Here is a 22524-nt window from a genome sequence, read left to right on the forward strand (position 1 = left end):
CGTCAGAAATGCGGCACCAGCAGCCCCAGGTAATTATTGCTAACAGTTCTCACTTCTCCATTTTTACAAGTATCTAATTGAACACTTTGTGAAAATTGTTTATAAACATTACGAAAACAGGTATGGTGCTTACTGTATATATTTTCAGATGTTCCCGGGCGGAAACCAAGATATGCTTACTCCCAGTTCGAAAAAACCGATTTACGTCAGCTCGCTGTGATGCGTGCAAACGCTCAATGTGCAAAGAGCACACTGGACTAACAAAAGTAGTATGCAGTGAATGTTTTTCGCAAGAAGTTGAAAGAAATGAGTGAACAGGACAATGATACAAAATAATGAGGTTTACAAATTATGATAACATTTGTTTTGTACTCTAATGTGTATTTGTAATGCCAAGGATTTTAGTTACTTTTCATAATATTTAGTAATAGTTATGTAAATTTATATAAATGGTTAACATAAAACCAGTCTGTTAAAACAAAATTATAATTACCTTCTAAAAGAACGAAAACAGTGTACGAGTAGAAACTGTAGTAGCAAATATTTAGGTAATAAACAATTGTGGATATATACAAATACTGTATGTAAGTATACATATATATATATATAAACTAAATAAACAAATACTAGTATAATTTATTCAAAATGGCGAGAAGATCCCGTATAAGAACTAAAATCATATACCAAACCGATGTTAGGGAGCCCCTATACACGCTACCTCTCGCGTAAGTGCGGACAACGATACCGATGGCGGGTTAATCCAGAGAGCACCGTGCTGCCATGTTTAGCTAGATACCTCTGAAATGTGGTGGCGGTAAATTCCACGTGCTCTTGTTCGGAAACAAACACATGTGCTATTTTGAGAGCTACCATCCGCCATCTTTAATCAAGGGAGCACCGTGCTGCTCTCTTTATCTAGATACCTTTGAAATGTGGTGGTGGATAATTTGAAAACTCTATGTGGTCTTGTTTGGAAACATACCTACGTGCTTTTTTGACAGCTGTCATCCGCTATATTTAATCAACAGAGCACCGCGCTGCTATCATGCAGGCATTTTCGTCAGCTGTCATCCGCCATCTTTAATCAAGAGAGCACCGTGCTGCCCTCTTTATGGCTACTACCTTAAGCATGTAGTAGCGGGCAATTTGAAAAGTTCTGTTAGCTGTCATCCGCCATCTTTAATCAAGAAAAATCCTCGGTGCTCTTGTTTAGTAAACAAACTCACGCGCTCTTTGTCAACTGTCATCCGCCATCTTACATCGCAAACCTCAGTGCTACACTCTTCATTTGAAATATGGTGGCGGATAATTTAAAAAGAAAAATTCTACATCAGCCATCTCTCGCCGCTAATTGCACAAGATGGTTTCTATACATGACTCCTTAAAGGTGCTTATGCAAGATGGCCGCTATACATAGGTTCTTATGAGACGCCCTTGGGATGCTTGCGCAAGATGACGGTTATACAAGGCTCCTTATGAGACTCCCTAGGGATGCTTGCGCAAGATGGCGGTTGCTCTTATGAGGCGGCTTAAGGGTCCTTGCACAAGATGGCTAGAGACGCCCTAAGGATGCTTGCGCAAGATGGCGGACGCAAGATGGCGGCTATACACGACTCCTTATGAGACGCCTTAAGGGTGCTTGCGCAAGATGGCTGCTGCTCTTATGAAGAAAGCTAGCTTAGAGGCTAACGTGTCGTGCTAGTTCGATTCATTAAATTTGGGGCTTACATGCAAAATGTTAAATATCTCGAAAACAGTGCATCGTAGAGCAAAACGGACAAAAATTTTTCTGCCGAATACCTCGGTTCGCAGAATGAGGAACAAGAAAAACATAGTCTAATGATGAGATCAACGGTTCGGTTCTAACTTAGGCCCTTTGGCATTAGCTCTGTTTCAGCTTGTATTGAAGCAAGTCTTCGCAACATGATCAAGTCTAGATATGGTAGAGAGTATAACGTGCCGTGCAGGTTCGATTCATTAAATTTGGGGCTTAAATGCAAAATATTAAATATCTCGAAAACGGTGCATCGTAGAGCAAAACGGACAAAATGTTTCTACCTAATACCTAGGTTTGCAGTATCAGGAACATGATAACATAAGAAAAACATAGTCTAATGATGAGATCGACGGTTCGATTCCTACTTAGGCCCTTTGGCATTGGCAGCTATCTATTTCTACAAGATGGCGGCTATACATAGCTTCTTATGAGACAGCTTAAGAGCGCTTGCACAAGATGGCTGCTGCTCTTATGAGACGCCCTAGGGGTGCTTGCGGGAGGTAGCAGCGACAAGACGATGACTATACACAGCTGCTTATGATACGGCCTAGAGGTGCTCACACAAGATGGTGGCTGCTCTGATGAAGAAAGCTAGCTTTGCATTGTGCAGGTATTTTTACAGCACTAAACCTCATACCTTTGGAATGTGGTGGCGGGAAATTTGAAAAATTCGACGTGCTTTTTCTTCACAGCAGCTATCTTTAGACAATAGCGGCTATACATAAGCTGTTAAGGCCTCCTCTTATGTCAAGGCATAGCTCTATAGAACAAGTTTAAACCTGCATCGGAATAGCTAGAGTAAGCACGTGCTGCAGTGATGACGTCATTAAGCATGTTTAGACTTGCAAATCACAAAAGAAACGTAACAAGACTAGAATCGAACACTGCACTCTATGCCGTGAACTCTATCATGTGATCGGAACATTGATTGAAGTGGTTAGAACACTAAATAAGTAATGAAGACTAAAATACAACACTGTACTCGATACAACATGTGTTTAGAACATGTCAGGGGATACCTTTGTTCTAAGAAGATTAGATTACCGCACATTCCTTATAGGGCTAATAGATAAAGGGCTAATGGGCAAAAGGGCTAATGGGCAAAAGGGCTAATGGGCTGAAGGGCTAATAGGCAAAAGGGCTAAAGGGCTAAAGGGCTAAAGGAGCAACAACCTCATCGATCGCTATCAGCAAGAACGCTTGTAATTTGTTAAGTGTAGAAAATTAATCTTTATTTGTAAATGGTTTCATGTTCAGAACAAAGAATGGAACCTAGGGGTTACGTCTTACGTAATAAAGTCCCCGACGTGGGATGAGTTACGTTTTTCGAACTAGCGCTCGGAACACTGAACTTTTCAAGATGATAGCAGAGAGTTTAGCAATGTTCTGTTGTTGGATTATAAATTCCGCGCTACAACATGCATAAGGTGGCAGCCTTGAGGTTTAACGCCGTAATGATGACAAGAGTGAGGTTAGCAATGTTCCGTTGTTGGATTTTAAATTCCGCGCTATAACATGCATAAGGTGGCAGCCTTGAGGTTTACCGCCGTAAAGATGGCAGCAGTGATGTTAGCGACGCTCTATTGTCCTTCAAAGTGAGGTTAGGGTTCGTCAAGAAGACAGCTGTCAAAAACGCACGTGGCTATGTTTACCAAACAAGAGCACGTGGCTGTGACGTCACGGTCATGTAATCAATCCTTAGCTCGACGTCGTTAAGAGCAGCATTAGGATTAGCTATGCTTAAAAGTCTTGGGAACAGAGCAGCAGTATGAATTGCCATGTTTCAAAGCGTGTACACATCACCTACCGATTTTACATGCATCGACCATCGTACTAAACTTCTTCCGCTAGATCGTGCTGCTATCTTAGCATAACTTATACCCATAAAATTAAAGTACAATGAATAGCCATGTTTCAAAGCGTGTACACATTACCTATCGTTTTTGCATGCATCGACTCTCGTACTGAACTTCTTGTGCTAGATTGTGCTGCTATCTTAGCATAACCTATACGCATGACCTTAACGTACATAGAATAGCCATGTTTCAAAGTGTGTACACATTACCTATCAACTTTGCATGCAACAAATATCGTACTAAACTTCTTCCGACCGGGCGAGTTGGCCGTGCGCGTAGAGGCGCGCGGCTGTGAGCTTGCATCCGGGAGATAGTAGGTTCGAATCCCACTATCGGCAGCCCTGAAGATGGTTTTCCGTGGTTTCCCATTTTCACACCAGGCAAATGCTGGGGCTGTACCATAATTAAGGCCACGGCCGCTTCCTTCCAACTCCTAGGCCTTTCCCATCCCATCGTCGCCATAAGACCTATCTGTGTCGGTGCGACGTAAAGCCCCTAGCAAAAAAAACTTCTTCCGCTAGGTTGTGCTGCTATCTTAGCATAACCTATACGCTTGACCTTAAAGTACAAAGAATAGCCATGTTTCAAAGCGTGTACACATTACCTATCGACTTCGCATGCAACAAATATCGTACTAAACTTCTTCCGCTAGGTTGTGCTGCTATCTTAGCATAACTTATACACATGAACTTAAAGTACAAGGAATAGCCTTGCTTCAAAGCGTGTACACATTACCTAATGATTTTTCACGAAACGACTATCATACAAAACTTTTTCCACTAGATTGTGCTAAAATCGCGTAAGTGTGCTGCTATCTTGGCATAACCTATCGATTTTACCTGCATCGACTATCGTACTAGGCTTCTTCCGCTAGAGCATATAGCAATCGCTTTTGTGTATCCCTAACCCATGTGCACGAACTTAAAGCACAAGGAAGAGCTATGTTCCAAAGCGTGTACACATCACCAATCGATAATGTATGTATCGAATATCGTACTAAACTTCTCCTGCCAGAGCGTACGACTATCGCTTGTGTGTGCACGAACTTAAAGCATAAAGTATAGCAATGTATAAAAATCTTGTAAACAAAGCAGCAGCATTAAGTATAGCCATGCTTAAATGCGTGTACACGTCATGTATCCGTGATGCACGCAGTTCTAAACTTATTCCAATAGAATGTACAAAGTTCGCATGTGTTTGTGCTGCTATCTTAGCATAGCCTATGTGCATGAACTTAAAGTACAAAGAATAGCGATGTTTAAAAATCTTGTGAACATGGCAGCGGTAAGAATAGCAAGGTTTAAAAGCGTGTACACACCACCTTTTGATAATGCATGCATCTTCTACTAGAGCATGTGACCATCGCTTGTATCTGCTGCTATCTTAACATAACCTATGTACATGAACTTAAAGCATAAAGAATAGTTATGTGTAAAAATCTTGTGAACATAGCAGAATGTTAACTACGTAGGTGTAGACATTGAACTTTGCATGCTGAGGCAGCATACGACGTGACCGTGATGTCACAACCACGTGCTCTTGTTTGGTAAACATAGCCACGTGCGTTTTTGACAGCTGTCTTCTTGACGAACCCTAACCTCACTTTGAAGGACAATAGAGCGTCGCTAACCTCACTGCTGCCATCTTTTCGGCGGTAAACCTCAAGGCTGCCACCTTATGCATGTTATAGCGCGGAATTTAAAATCCAACAACGGAACATTGCTAACCTCACTCTTGTCATCTTTACGGCGTTAAACCTCAAGGCTGCCACCTTATGCATGTTGTAGCGCGGAATTTATAATCCAACAACAGAACATTGCTAAACTCTCTGCTATCATCTTGAAAAGTTCAGTGTTCCAAACGCTAGTTCCAAAAACGTAATTCATCCCACGTCGGGGATTTTATTAGGTAAGACGTAACCCCTAGGTTCCATTCTTTGTTCTGAACATGAAACCATTTACAAATAAAGATTAATTTTCTACACTTATCAAAGTACAAGCGTTCTTGCTGATAGCGATCGATGAGGTTGTTGCTCCTTTAGACCTATAGCCCTTTAGCCCTTTTGCCTATTAGCCCTTTAGCCCATTAGCCCTTTTGCCCATTAGCCCTTTAGCCTATTAGCCCTATAAGGAATGTGCGGTAATCTAATCTTCTTAGAACAAAGGTATCCCCTGACGTGTTCTAAACACATGTTGTATCGAGTACAGTGTTCTATTTTAGTCTTGATTACTTATTTAGTGTTCTAAACACTTCAATCAATGTTCCGATCACATGACAAAGTTCACGGCATAGAGTGAAGTGTTCGATTCTAGTCTTGTTACGTTTCTTTTGTGATTTGCAAGTCCAAACATGCTTAATGACGTCATCACTGCAGCACGTGCTTACTCTAGCTATTCCGATGCAGGATTAAACTTGTTCGATAGAGCTATGTCTTGACATAAGAGGAGGCCTTAACAGCTTATGTATAGCCGCTATTGTCTAAAGATAGCTGCTGTGAAGAAAAAGCACGTCGAATTTTTCAAATTGCCTGCCACCACATTTCAAAGGTATGAGGTTTAGTGCTGTAAAAATACCTGCACGATGCAGAGCTAGCTTTCTTCATCAGAGCAGCCACCATCTTGTGTGAGCACCTCTAGGCCGTATCATAAGCAGCCGTGTATAGTCATCGTCTTGCCGCTGCTACCTCCTGCAAGCACCCCTAGGGCGTCTCATAAGAGCAGCAGCCATCTTGTGCAAGCGCTCTTAAGCTGTCTCATAAGAAGCTATGTATAGCCGCCATCTTGTAGAAATAGATAGCTGCCAATGCCAAAGGGCCTAAGTAGGAATCGAACCGTCGATCTCATCATTACACTATGTTTTTCTTATGTTATCATGTTCCTGATACTGCAAACCTAGGTATTAGGTAGAAACATTTTGTCCGTTTTGCTCTACGATGCACCGTTTTCGAGATATTTAACATTTTGCATTTAAGCCCCAAATTTAATGAATCGAACCTGCACGGCACGTTATACTCTCTACCATATCTAGACTTGATCATGTTGCGAAGAATTGCTTCAATACAAGCTGAAACAGAGCTAATGCCAAAGGGCCTAAGTTAGAACCGAACCGTTGATCTCATCATTAGACTATGTTTTTCTTGTTCCTCATTCTGCGAACCGAGGTATTCGGCAGAAAAATTTTTGTCCGTTTTGCTCTACGATGCACTGTTTTCGAGATATTTAACATTTTGCATGTAAGCCCCAAATTTAATGAATCGAACTAGCACGACACGTTAGCCTCTAAGCTAGCTTTCTTCATAAGAGCAGCAGCCATCTTGCGCAAGCACCCTTAAGGCGTCTCATAAGGAGTCGTGTATAGCCGCCATCTTGCGTCCGCCATCTTGCGCAAGCATCCTTAGGGCGTCTCTAGCCATCTTGTGCAAGGACCCTTAAGCCGCCTCATAAGAGCAACCGCCATCTTGCGCAAGCATCCCTAAGGAGTCTCATAAGGAGCCTTGTATAACCGTCATCTTGCGCAAGCATCCCAAGGGCGTCTCATAAGAACCTATGTATAGCGGCCATCTTGCATAAGCACCTTTAAGGAGTCATGTATAGAAACCATCTTGTGCAATTAGCGGCGAGAGATGGCTGATGTAGAATTTTTCTTTTTAAATTATCCGCCACCATATTTCAAATGAAGAGTGTAGCACTGAGGTTTGCGATGTAAGATGGCGGATGACAGTTGACAAAGGGCGCGTGAGTTTGTTTACTAAACAAGAGCACCGGGGATTTTTCAATTTTCCGCCACCACATCTCGAAGGTATCTAGCTAAAGATAGTAGCACGGTGCTCTCTTGATTAAAGATGGCGGGTGACAGCTAACAGAACTTTTCAAATTGCCCGCTACTACATGCTTAAGGTAGCCTGCATGATAGCAGCACGGTGCTCTGTTGATTAAATATAGCGGATGACAGCTGTCAAAAAAGCACGTAGGTATGTTTCCAAACAAGACCACATAGAGTTTTTCAAATTATCCACCACCACATTTCAAAGGTATCTAGATAAGGAGAGCAGCACGGTGATCCCTTGATTAAAGATGGCGGATGGTAGCTCTCAAAAAAGCACATGTGTTTGTTTCCAAACAAGAGCACGTGGAATTTACCGCCACCACATTTCAGAGGTATCTACCTAAAGATGGCAGCACGGTGCTCTCTGGATTAAAGATGGCTGCTGTCAAAAAGCATTTTTCTAATTATCCGCCACCACATGTCAACTAAAGAGGGCAGCACGGTGCTCTCTTTATTAAATATGGAGGATGACAGCTGAAGCGCACATGGAATTTGCCACCACCACATTTCAATTACAGAGTGCTCTCTTGATTAAAGATGGTGGATGGTAGCTGTCAAAAAAGCACGTGGCTTTGTTTCCAAACAAGAGCACGTGGAATTTGCCGCCACCACATTTCAAAGGTATCTAGCTAAAGAGGGCAGCACTGTGCTCTGTTGATTAAAGTTGGCGGATGACGGCTGTCAAATAAGCGCGTGAGTTTGTTTCCAAACAAGAGCATGTAGAATTTGCTGCCACCACATAGAGGGAAGCACGGTGCTTAAAGATGGCTGCTGTCACGTGGAATTGCCTGCCACCACATTTCAAAGGTATCTAGGTAAAGAGAGCAGCACGGTGCTCTCTGGATTAAAGATGGCTGCTGTCAAAAAGCACTTTTCAAATTATCCGCCACCACATTTCAAAGGTATCTAGCTAAAGAGTGCAGCACTGTTCTCTCCGGATTAAAGATGGCGGATGACAGCTGTCAGAAAAGCACGTGGGTTTGTTTCCAAACAAGAGCACGTAGAATTTGCCGCCACCACATTTCAAAGTTAAGTAGCTAAAGAGGGCAGCACGGTGTTATCTAGATTAAAGATGGCGGATGATAGCTGTCAAAAAAGCGTATGGGTTTGTTTCCAAACAAGAGAATGTAGAATTTTTCAAATTGCCGCCACCACATTTCAAAGGTATCTAGCTAAAGAGTGCAGCACTGAGGCTTGTGATGCAAGATGGCGGATGACAGCTGTCAGAAAAAAGCACGTGAGTTTGTTTCCAAACAAAAGCACGTGGAATTTGCCGCCACCACAAAGAGGGCAGCACTGTGCTCAAAGATGGCTGCTGTCACGTGGAATTGCCTGCCACCACATTTCAAAGGTAAGTAGCTAAAGAGGGCAGCACTGAGCTCTATAGATTGAAGATGGCGGATGACAGCTGTCAAAAAGCACGTAGATTAATTTATCTCGCGCTAGTGAGGGGCCCCTGGGAGCCCTGAGGCGGAGGCGGCCGCAGAACCCGCCTATAATACTACTGGCTGCCTAGTTGTACTTCCTCTTGAAACGATAATCACCACCACCACCAGCAGCAGCACCACCACCACAACAAACACCACCACCACCACAACCACCTCTCAGTTCATCCGAACGCCCCTCCAAGTTAACAAGTATAATTTGCAATCTGCAAGAAAATAATTGCACCTGTTTCCAGGTCAACCTGAGCCATTTAATTAAATAAACTAAATTAATTAACTGCTGCTTGTTTGTTTTCTGTACATTATCAATTGAATGATTGTGTTTTTACTCTGTACAAAATTTATACTGTATGATATTCTTTGACGGTTTGGCAACCTCAGTCATTTGAGGAAGGTTAAATATAATAATCGATCTCACGTCAAAATGCTTAAATAGTTTCAATCGTTCACTTGTTGAGCTGTTCGAGTGCTATCAGCTATCTCCATACACCATGACATAAATTACTACGATGTCACGTAGCTCACTAATGAACTAGAACATTCTGAAATATGACGGAAATGGTTGATTTAATGACAATACGTGTAGAACTAAACGAAAGCTAGTTTTAAATATTGATTGTAGAGGTGCTTGTAATTCAAATGGTTTTCGGAGACGCCGAGGTGCCGGAATTCAGCCCCGCAGGAGTTATTTTACGTGCCAGTAAATCTACAGACACGAGGCTGACGTATTTGAGCACAGGACTGAGTCAAGATCGAACCAGCAAGGTGGGATCAGAAGGTCAGCGCCTCAACCGTCTGAGCCACCGGCAGATAATACGAGAACTGGTAAAAATCCAAAGGAAAACAGCACGTTTTGTTCTGGGCGATTTCCGACAAAGGAGTAGTGTTACAAAAATGTTGGAAACTTTGTGCTGGGAAGACTTGGGAGTAAGGAGAGGAGATGCTCGACTGTGTGGTATGTTGCGAGCTGTCAGTGGAATGGCATCAGGAGACGAATAAGCTTGAGGGGAGCTTTTAAAACTAGGAACGATCATGAGGACAAATTGGGGAAGACATTTATTTGTAGGGCGAGGAGTAAGGTGGTGGTGGTGGTGATTACTGTTTTAAGGGGAAGTACAACCAGGCAACCGTCCTCTATTAACACTAATCAGAGAGAAAAAATGGAAAGGATCCGACACTTCAAAAAATGAAGGTATCGGCCAAAGAAAGACAAGGGCCACGAAGGGCGTGAAAATGAAAGACTCCCTAAGCCTCGGACCTAATACCGTAGGGGTCAGAAAAGAACAAGAGTTGGCCAAGGGAGGTCGGATAGGATAGATGAATGTGAGAAGCCTGGCACAAGTAAGTGGAAGCAATGCCAGGACTCAGCTGAGGGCCCCGTGGAGGCCAACCCACGCTCTCAAGTTCCGACCCCTGTGGCCCCTTTTAGCTGCGTCTTACGAGAGGCAGGGGATAACGTGGGTGTTATTTTGCCGCCCCTACCCACAGGGGAAGAGGTGTAAGGAATTGGAATATATTATCAAGGGAAATGTCCGATGAAATTCAACGTTCTTGGAAAATAGTTAAGAAAAAGCTATGGAAACAAGTGATAAGGAATATGCACCTGGGTGACCGTCCTAAATGAAAAAAGTTTGAATGATTGATTGATTCAACGTTAAAATGCACAAATATGTATAATAAGAGTTTTGTCTGTACATTGCTCAGAATTTTAAAAGGATGGTATTTCTGTATCGGTTGTGTCCATAGTAGTAAGGAAGTACATTTTTTAATTTTCCGTAATTTCTGTCTGTCTGTCTGTCTGTCTGTCTGTCTGTCTGTCTGTCTGTCTGTCTGTCTGTCTGTCTGTCTGTCTGTCTGTCTACGCCTCACGAAAAAACGGCTCAAGTGAATTTAATGAAAATCGGTATGTAGTGTCCGGGAATAAGTCGCTATAATGTAGGCCATAAATAATATTATTCACGCTGAGAGAAATGGTAGTTTAGGGGAAGGCCTAAAATTTAATTCTCAAATATTTATGTTATTAGTGGTCATATCTTAATACAAATCGGTATGCAAAGTTGGGAAATAGGTTGCTACAATCTAGACCATAAATAATCTTATTCACGCAGAGCGGAATGGTATTTTAGGGGAAGGCCTAAAGTTTAATTCTCAAATATTTGTGTTATCGGTGGCCCTATCGACAAATAGTACATTACTAAAGTTATATAGCATTAAATTTCCGATCATTTATGTCTTATACATTTTTAAGGTACCAACAATGATAACCTAGATATTCATGATTTTGGATTTTTGTTGCTAAGTCCATATCAGCGTGAAGTCACGAGAAAATGTGTAAACAGAATTTAATGAATATTGTTATGTAAAGTCGGGAATAAGGAACTAAAGTCTAGGCTATAAAAAATTTCGTAAGACGCCCTAATATCACAGAGTCTAAAGAAAACAAATGTGAAGGCCTGCAATATGGAGAGCTCATAACATTGTACAACAATAACATTACATTGACCATTGTTTGTTGTAATGTGCTTTGTGTCTTCTGCTGCCAGTCCTGTCCGATAGATGGGATTACTGCTGTACACCGAGTTATTTTAAAATTTGCTTTACGTCGCACCGACACAGATAGCTATTAAAATTAGGACTGTTAGGCAGTATCATATGGCTGATAAAACAGGCGTCAGGGAGTTTTTAAAAAATAACTATGATCGCTGGAAAATGGTAAATAAAAATGTAAACAGACACTGGGTTGGATTTAAAGCAATTGTTGAGGAATGTGAAAATAGGTTTGTACCTTTAAAGGTGGTAAGGAATGGTAAAGATCCACTATGTTATAACAGAGAAGTTAAGAGACTAAGAAGGAGGTGCAGACTGGAAAGAAATAGAGTTAGAAATGGTTATGGAAGTAAGGAGAAATTGAAGGAACTTACTAGGAAATTGAATCTAGCAAAGAAGTCAGCTAAGGATAACTTGACGGCAAGCATAATTGGCGGTCATACAAATTTTAGTGAAAAATGGAAGGGTATATGTAGGTACTTTAAGGCAGAAACAGGTTCAAAGAAGGACATTCCAGGAATCATTAATGAACAAGGGGACTGTGTATGCGAATATCTTCAAAAGGCAGAAGTATTCAGTCAGTAGTATGTAAAGATTGTTGGTTACAAGTATAATGTCCAGATAGGGGATGTGAGTAACACTAAAGATGTATTAAAATTTACCTATGATAACAATGACATTTACAATAAGATACAAAATTTGAAAACTAGAAAAGCAGCCAGAAATAATATTTCTGGGGATATACTAAAGGCAAAGTAGCCCCTGTGTATAAAGATAAGGGTGATAGACATAAAGCTGAAAATTACAGGTCAGTCAGTTTGACATGCATTGTATGTAAGCGTTGGGAAAGCATTCTTTCTGATTATATTAGACATGTTTGCGAAATTAATAACTGATTTGACAAAAGGCAATTTGGGTTTAGGAAAGGTTATTCGACTGAAGCTCAGCTTGCAGGATTTCAATAAGATATAGTAGATATCCTGGATTCAGGAGGCCAAATGGTCTGTATTGCGATTGACCTACCTAAGGCATTTGATAGGGTAGATCATGGAAGACTACTGGCAAAAATGAGTGCAATTGGACTAGAAAAAAGAGTGACTGAATGGGTGGCTATATTTCTAGAAAATATAACTCAGAGAATTAGAGTAGGCGAAGCTTTATCTGACCCTCTAATAATTACGAGGGTATTCCTCAAGGCAGTATTATTGGACCTTTTTGTTTTCTTATATATATAAATGATATGTGTAAAGAAGTGGAATCAGAGATAAGGCTGTTTGCAGATGATGTTATTCTGTACAGAGTAATAAATAAGTTACAAGATTGTGAGCGGCTGCAGGGTGACCTCGGTAGTGTTGTGAGATAGACGGTGGACAATGGTATGATGATAAACGGGGTTAAAAGTCAGGTTGTGAGTTTCACAAATAGGAAAAGTCCTCTCAGTTTTAATTACTGCGTTGATGGGGTGAAAGTTCATTTTGGGGATCATTTTAAGTACCTAGGTGTTAATATAAGAAAAGACCTTCATTGGGGTAATCACATAAATATGATTGTTAATAAAGGGTACAGATCTCTGCACATGATTATGAGGGTATTTAGGGGTTGTAGTAAGGATGTAAAGGAGAGGGCATATAAGTCTCTGGTAAGACCCCAACTAGAGCATGGTTCTAGTGTATGGGACCCTCGCCAGGATTACTTGATTCAAGAACTGGGAAAAATCCAAAGAAAAGCAGCTCGATTTGTTCTGGGTGATTTCCAACAAAAGAGTAACGTTACAAAAATGTTGCAAAGTTTGGGCTGGGAAGATTTGGGAGAAAGAAGACGAGCTGCCCGATTAAATGGTATGTTCCGAGCTGTCAGAGGAGAGATGGCATGGGAGGACATCAGTAGACGAATAAGTTTGAGTGGTGTCTTTAAAAGTAGGAAAGAACACAATATAAAGATAAAGTTGGAAGTCAAGAGGACAAATTGGGGCAAACATTCGTTTATAGGAAGGGGAGTTAGGGATTGGTATAATTTTCCATTTTCATTTAAGAAAAGGTTAGGAAAACTACAGCTAGGGAATCTGCCACCTGGGCGACTGCCCTAAATGCAGATCAGTAGTGAATGATTTGATTGATTGATTGATTGATTGATTGATTGATTGATTGATTGATTGATTGATTGATTGATTGATTGATTGATTGATATTATGGCGACGGTGGGATAGAAAAGGGCTAGGAATGGATAGGTAGCCGCCCTGGCGTTAATTACGGTACAGCCCCAGCATATGCCTGGTATTAAAATGGGAGACCACGTAAAACCATCTTCAGGGCCGTCGACAATGGTTTTCGAACCCACTACCTCCTGAATGCAAACTCACAGCTGCACGCCCCAAACCATGCGGCCAACTCGCCTGGCCGTACCGTGTATAACCGTGACCACCGATCTCTATCGGTGGTCACGGTGCAACAGCCTGCCTGAATATTGGCGGGAAGTAGCTGGGGAGTTACATAACTTTCTTCTTTAGCATGCCGTTCCTCTGGTTCTTAAAATTTCTGATACTACCGGTACGTAACAAACTGGTTCATTATAGCATTCGAGCTATTCAATCCCTACCGTGAGGCACTGATTGGAATGAGCAGTGTGTATATTTAACGGAACAATGGCAGAGGAGTATTCACGGCTGTCTGCGGCCTGGTCATTCCAGCACAGGAACTTTGGACCGTTAGATCGGCATCGTAGTACTGTTCGTTAAAAGTGAGAAAATGTGCGGTTTTTCATTTGAGCGAGTATTTTATATAATAACATTGCTTTTAATCCCTACATTCCTACTGACTGTTTTGTAATGGCCTAAGTTAACTGTAGTTAGGAAATCACAACTAATTATATTTTATTTTCCAGCTTGTCCATACCACAAACCACAAAGACAGTCTTTCTGAGAATCCCGTAGCGAAGCATGGGTACATCAGCTAGTTCTATATTGAAGATGGACGTAGATGATATTAATTTACAAATCTTAATGATACCGTAACTCAAAGGTCTGTGCGTACCTGTTGGACAAGGTGTTGTAGCAAATAATAATAATAATAATAATAATAATAATAATAATAATAATAATAATAATAATAATAATAATAATAATAATCGTATGGCCTCAGCTATCGTGTGCAGACATGTCAATTTGACGCCATCTGTCTGTCTTCTCTTTAATTTCGACGTTCCGTTTTACTCTAGGCCTACTAGATGGCAGATCGAGTAAACCGAAGCTCTCTTGGGCGTCTATGGCTGAGATTTAATGAATTTTGGCTGGTAAACACCAAATGTGTCACCAGAGATATTTAACATGCCGACATCGTACGATATGAAGTGTCGAATGGACTTTTTTCCGCCCTCTGTCGGGTTTGAATCCGCTATCATGGGATTCGGAGGCTGACACCCTACCACTGATCCACAGAGGAAGCTGTTGTACCAAACAAATTAATTAATAAAATTGAATAAAGTTCCTGCTGGTGGTGGGTGTATGTCATGTGATCACTCCCTGCAAGTGTAATCCCCTGATATCCGGTCATTGCCCTCAATTACTTAATGAGAGGCTGCTATCATATCACTGGGAGTGCCGATATGGCAGCCACTAACGCAAGCTTTCTGGGCGCACAACTGGAATTTATTTTGTAGTTTCATATTAAGCTCTTCTCAGGGCGTTGGCTAGCTCTGTCGACTTTCCATTTAGACGAACAAGGATCAAATGCTTGTAACAATGGGATGAAGCTTTAGCTTGAAATATCACGTGATGTCATGAAGCGTATGCACTTTTTTAGCGGCGTAGACATGTTCAATCTTGCCAACTGTTATAATTGCCACATTCATGACTCTGTATCTCGGAAACTTTGGTAGAAATAACTTTGAACTATTTATAAGCGGATGCACAGTAGCACCAATTGCGAAATCACTGGGTCAGCATAGATACCTTCATTGTCTGAATATAAGATACTTTGATTTACATTTACATACAAAGTGCTATTGGAAGAACGCAACCTCCACCGACAAAGTTTCGGAGATTATTCAGGGATACATTCTTGTTAGGTTGGTATAAGGGAGCCGTGGCTTGTTAAAGTGGAATAATGTACGTAGACAAGTCAATAAGTGTCTGCAATTTTCTTTTAATTGTCTTTAGGTTGGTTCCATGACGTTGTTTGCCGGCCAGCCGCTAGACGGTACCGTTGTCTAAGTGTGTGGCAGGTTTTAGCGTTATCAGATCAGTGCAGCTTGTGCTGTTACGATGTAAAGATGGCCGCGCCACTCTCTGTTTGCACCAAGGAAGAACAGTGTTCAGTAATCCGTTTTTTGTGGTCTGACGGTGCACCAGGAGCGGAAATTCATAGAGGACTTTCAGCACAATACGGCGACAATGTTTTGCTACAGCGGAGTATTTACCAGCGGATTGAACAGTTCAAAAGTTGTCACACGAAAGTGAAGCATGATGAAAGATCCGGGCGTCCATCTGCAACCATAACTGATGCCAATATTGAACAAGTGCGTGATATGATCTTGAATAACAGACGAGTGACTGTTGATGACGTGGCAAACCATATGCACATTAACCATCGTTCTACATATGAAATCATGTATAACGGACTTCACTTTCACAAAGTCTTTTCTAGATGGGTTCCAAAACAACTCAATGAAGAGCAGAAGCGCAAACGTGTGAGAATCTGTCAGCATTTATTGGACCGTCTTGCTAACGAAGGTGAAACGTTTCTGAAACGGATCATCACAGGAGATGAAACATGGGTTCACCATTTCGAACCTGAGAACAAAGTTCAGAGCATGGAATGGAAGCATCCTGGAACCCCAGTCAAAAAGGAATTCAAGAGTCAACCTTCTGTACGAAAAGTGATGCTCACAACGTGTTTTGGGACTCTCAAGGGTTAATCGTGGAACATTACCAGGAAAAGAGGGGAACAGTAAACAGTGAACGTTGCAGTGATATGCTGGTAAACAAGCTGACACCTGCAATTCGCAACATGCGCAGAGGTCGATTGTCGGAAGGAGTTCTTTTGTTGCGTGACAATGCGTGTCCACATAACGCCACCCACACCGCTCAAACTTTTCAGATGCTGCGTTTCGAGATGTTGGAGCATTCTGCGTACAGCCCCGAACTCGCGCCGTCGTATTACCATATGTTTGGTCCACTTAAAAATGCTCTAAGAGGCCGTCGATTTAGTTTCGATGAACAGGTGAAGGAAGCGATGCATACGAGGCTTGCTGCACAAACACAAAACTTTTATCCAGAGGGCATAAGAAACCTTGTAAAACGCTGGACTATGTGTGCATTGAAAAGCAGGGTGACTATGTAGAAAAATGATATCAATAAAGAGTATGTACTCTTATAATAACTGATTTCAGATACTTGTTGACTTACCCTCGTAATTGTGATTTATCCTGATTGTTACCTCCAATCATCCTTATTTCTGTAAAAATTCCTTCTCAGTAGTGAAAGAGCCTGTAATATGCCTGTTTAGGGTGTTATAAAGGTAAGAACTCCCTGTCGTCGGTTTCCGGCACGTTAAACAACTCCTGCCGGAAATAATCCCGAAACACGTGTGTCTGGTAGTAACTGGCATTTAGGATGGGCATAAAACAAATAACATTATAGTAATTTTCAGTGCAATACAAAGTTAATTGGGGCTACAAACGAAACGTTACACCGTAACGAACCACGGCTCCGTTATGGCAACTGGGAAATGTGAAAGATTTTTTATTGTATTAAATTCTTCTAAGTTTTCTGAACAAATGGTATGTATTTTTATTGTTGTGTAGATATTTAATTCTTAAAATAATATTTAAAAGGACTGCGCTTCTCTGTAAGTTGAGTCGTGCCACGCCCCTTTGCACTCCGATCTAAATTTCGCCTTCCCCTGTGGTGACAAAGTTTTCTAGTAAATTTTGTTGAATTTGTTTTTATGTTGACTAGTCAGCTGTAGTGTGGGTATGGGCTGCCGCAACTTATTTTCTTTTGTGCTGTGTGTTTGTATGAGTAAACAAGTAATAAAAGTTTTTTCTTGCACGTTGGTTTCATCTTCACGCTATAAGTGGCGTTAGAAAATAGTGATAATAGCTAGAGTCGGTGGTGTATACAAAAAACGTAAATTCCAAGAGAATAAATATCCTAAAGTAAACAATAGCGAACCTCGTGTACATTATAACCTGCAAGAACAAAGTAGTCAAAGTGATAATGTAGGCCTAAATATTCCAAGCTGTTCAAGCAGGAAACTGAATTATTTGGGTGAAGAAGTTGTTGACAGTAATTCTGTAAACAGTACTGGTAAGGGTAATATTATTGTTAATGTATTGTCTGGTAAGGGTCCCAGCTCATGGTTACGAGAGAAGACCTCAACGACATCTATGGTGGAGGAGATGGACTTCGGTACGGTATAGATGGCGGAAGTGGCAGCCCAATACTCGGGATTAATAGAGTATGACACCGAGTAACCACCGGTATAAGTGGTTCACCTCTTCCAAGTGCCAACGGCCTCTTCGATGGCGGATGAGCGGAAGAGGGCAGGGCACCTTGATGTCCTTGGAGTAAGAAATTACTTCTTAAGGCGGATACAACCTAATTGCAGGTCAACGGCATAGGATGTGGAAGGCAACGGGAAACCACCACATTAAACATCCTTGTGATATCCAAAGAATAGAAAGCATGATGATGTCTACGAAAGTAAAATATTCCGGAATGGCGCCCTATTCGGATCTCCGGAGGGGGATACAGGAGAAGGCAAAGAGCAAATCCTGTAAAGTAGGTACATGGAACGTGAGATCCTTGAAAACGTGTGGTAAGCTGGAGAATGTGAAGAACGAAATGAAGCGACTAGCAATGGATGTTTTGGGAATGAGTGAGGTAAGATAGCGGAGATCAATGGAGCGGAGATTTCAGAGTTTTGTACTTTGGCTGTTTAGACGGAAAAGGTGGCGTCGGATTTATACTGACAAAGGAGTTAGGACAGCGAGTATCAGGTAGTTGGGGATATAATGAAAGAATACTGCTCATAAAATTAAAGACAGAACCTGGAGATACAGCTCTAATCCAGCTGTACATGCCCGCCTTTACAAGTGGAGGAAGTGTACGAACAACTGGAAGAAGTGTTACTAAAGGTCCAGGATGAAGAAAATCTCATCATCTTCGGAGATATGAACGCAGTTGTTGGAAAAGGCAGAGAAGACGATACGGTGCGCGATTATGGTCTTGGTTCCAGAAACAAAAGGGGAGAAAAGCTCATTGAATTCTGTCGAAGTCACTCCCTTGTAATTACAAATACTCTCTTCGAACAGCCAAAAATGATAAAATACACATAAACAATGCCTGGAAATGATAGGAGATATCAAATATACTATATAATAGTTAGAGAACGGTATCAAAATCAAGTAAAATCAAGTAAAAGCTATCCTGGGGATGATATTAACTGCGATCACAACCTCGCGGTAATCACAGGCCAACTGAAACTTAAGAAAAAAACAAAAGGAAGAAACTAATAACAAAATTAATACTGAAGTACTGGCGGGAAGTATTGCTCAAGAAAAATTGGAAGAAATCAAGAAACAAATAATTGATGCAGCAGAAGATTATTTTGGAAAAGAAGAGAGGAAAATCTATAAGCCATGGGTTACACTACACATTTTGGAACTAATAAACGCGTGTCAGATGGCCAAAAGGAAAGGAAAGCATGAATGGTACAAGAAAATAAGAAATAAAATCCATCGAGAAACTAAAAAAGCAAAGGAAGAGTGTATCGAAGGACAATGTAAACAGCTAGATGAAAATATAACCAAAGGTAATATCGAAAAAGCTTTTTCAGAAATCCGGAAGCAGTTCCTTGAGTGCAATAAAAAGAAGCAATGGAGATGTGATAATAGAGCAGGATAAGATAGCCATAATATGGAAAGAATATGTAGAAGGCCTGTATAAAGGACATATAAATGACGATATAATAGAAAATGAAAGTGAGTTAGAACAAGATGATCTTGGACCATGTATACTTAGAGACGAATTTGATAAAGCTTTGAATGAGCTAAAACAAAGGAAAGCTCCTGGAGTAGACTCAATTCCAGGTGAAATACTACAAGCTCTAGGGGATAAGATAAAAACTTTTTTATATCAACTAATAAATGATATTTATACTAGCGGTGAAATCCCGGAAGATTTTGAGAAAACTGTATTGATACCTATCCCAAAAAGTAATCATGGAAAGAGGTGTCAAGATTATAGAACGTTAAGCCTGGTCACACATGCCTTTAAAATTATTACAAAAATTGTTTACCATCGCATGGAGTAAAGAATAGAAGAAAATCTCTCAGAGGATCAATTCGAGTTTAGAAGAAACAGAGGAATAAGATAAGCAATTCTGAACCTTAGAACAATTATTGAACAAGCCATAAGAATCAATAAGAACATCCTACTTGCTTTCATTGATGTAGAGAAAGCGTTTGATAATGTTAATTGGAATATTACGTTTAAAGCCCTTAGAAGTCTGAAAGTGGACTACAGAGATCGGAAAATCAGCTATCAGCTGTACAAGAACCAGACAGCGCTTATAGGAAAGGAGCAAATCAACGCGAAAATAAGAAACGGAGTAAGGCAAGGATGTGGTCTGTCGCCCCTATTATTCAATGTGTATTTAGAAGAAGCAATGTAAGAGTTTTCAGCCACCTCCACCGATGGAATAAAAATAAATGGCCAACTATACCAAACAATACGTTTCGCGGATGATATTGCTCTCATAGCTGAAACTGAGAAAGAGACAGAGACCCCACTAAGGAAATTGAATGATCTACTAATACTAAAATGTAACATGAATGTTAACAAAACAAAAACCAAGATAATGAAATGTACTCCGGATGGTAAACAGGACGTTAATGTCTGGCTGGAAGGAGAAAAATTGGCTGAAGTAAATCAGTTCAGTTATTTGGGAAGCATCATTTCATATGATGGGAGGTGTGAAAAGGACGTCCATTCTCTAATAGCCCAGGCTAAAGAAGTTTTCAATGAAAATAGAATCCTGTTGACCTCCAAGGCAATATCCGTACCAGTAAGAAAGCATTTCATTAAGAGCTTCATTTAGAGCATTGCGACCTATGGCTCTGAAATCTAGACTCTATTAAATGCTGATAAGAATAGATGTATTCTAAATATGGTGCTGGCGTCGAATGTGACGAATACCCTGGTCTCACAGGCTAACAAATGAATAAGTTCTCATGAGAGCTGAAGAAACCATCAGTCTAGAGAAAATGATCGGGAAAATAAGATGTAGTTGGATAGGTCATTTACTCCGGCATTCATCGTGGTGCGCCACACTGCTTGAAGGGAAACTGGAAGGAAAGACTAGCAGAGGACGACCAAGAGCAGGGTTCCTCGATGGCATTAAAGGGCGACGTCCATATCAACTAATCAAGCAGCTGGCTCAGAATAGAGGGTCGTTGGACGAGGACAGTCATGCTACCCACGAACCATCAGGTTGAGGAGAACGAGAGAGAGGCAGTTATTATAAGAATTCATTAGCAATAACACTTGTTGTAAATACTGTAAATGTGAAGACTCATTGTTTATTACTGAATATACTAGTGTCAGGAAAGAACTTTCTTCTAAGCTGGTTATTACTTGTCAGGATTATAATGTGAATAAGTCAAATAGGACTTCAGGAAAAACTGCAGATAGATATTTTAATATACATTTAAGAATGATGTATGCCACGCGCTGCATAGGGAAAGGGCAGAAAGCTGCAGAAAGCCTTTATGCGATGTTAGGCTTACGTCCTCTACCTAAGAAATTTAGTAATTGGTATGGGATTTTAAAGAAACGTCTGCATGCAGCGAATAATGAAACAATGAGAACTGCAGCAACAGAAGCTAACTAAGAAAACAATTACTGTTGGATTAGATCGGACATGGCAGAGAAGAGGCTACACCTCTTTTCATGGGGTAGTTGCTGTCACATCTACTGACACAGGTAAGGTATTGGACTCTGAAATTCTCACAAAATACTGCAGAGGGTGCAGGTTAAATATCAAAGGACCATAAAAGTGCAAAGAGCTATGAAGGCTCCAGTGGGGGCATGGAAGCAGCTGGTGCTAAAGAACTCTTCCTCGATCAGTTGATGATAAAGGAGTGGGGTAAGTTGAATTACCTAGGAGATGGGGATTCCAAAAGATATAAGTTAGTCTGCGAAGCACAGCAGTAGTATAATTGGATGGTTCGGCGGCCTCCTCCTCCTCCGGCTCTCGGAAGAGGCCTCCTCCTCAGCCAGTGGCCTCCTCCTCCTCCTCAGCCAGTGGCCTCCCAGTGGCCACCTCCTCCTCCTCCTCAGCCAGTGGCCTCCCAGTGGCCTCCTCCACCTCAGCCAGAGGCCTCTTCCAGTGCTGCCAACTTAACCTAACTAGCGCGAGATAAACAAAGCCACGTGCTTTTTGACAGACAACAACGCACCGCTAACCTCAGTACTGCCATCTTGACGGGCCTAAACCTCAGTAGTGCCAACTTAACCTCACAAGCGCGAGGTAAACAAAGCCACGTGCTTTTTGACAGCCACGTGCTTTTTGACAGATTTGTAAACAAAGCCACGTGCTTTTTGACAGCTGTCATCGACAACAACGCATCGCAAACCTCAGTACTACCATCTTGACGGGCCTAAACCCCAGTAGTGCCAACTTAACCTAACTAGCATGAGGTAAACAAAGCCACGTGTTTTTTGACAGCCACGTGCTTTTTGACAGACAACAACGCATCGCTAACCTCAGTACTGCCATCTTGACGGGCCTAAACCTTAGTAGTGCCAACTTAACCTCACTAGCGCGAGGTAAACAAAGCCACGTGTTTTTTGACAGCCACGTGCTTTTGACAGATTTGTAAACAAAGCCACGTGCTTTTTGACAGACAACAACGCATCGCAAACCTCAGTACTGCCATCTTGACGGGAATAAACCTTAGTGGTACCAACTTAACCTCACTAGCTCGAGATAAACAAAGCCACGTGCTTTTTGACAGCCACGTGCTTTTTGACAGCTGTCATCCGCCATCTTTAAACTACAGAGCGCTGTGCTGC

This window comes from Anabrus simplex, chromosome 9 (assembly GCF_040414725.1).
Source record: "Anabrus simplex isolate iqAnaSimp1 chromosome 9, ASM4041472v1, whole genome shotgun sequence".
Lineage (NCBI taxonomy): Eukaryota > Metazoa > Arthropoda > Insecta > Orthoptera > Tettigoniidae > Anabrus > Anabrus simplex.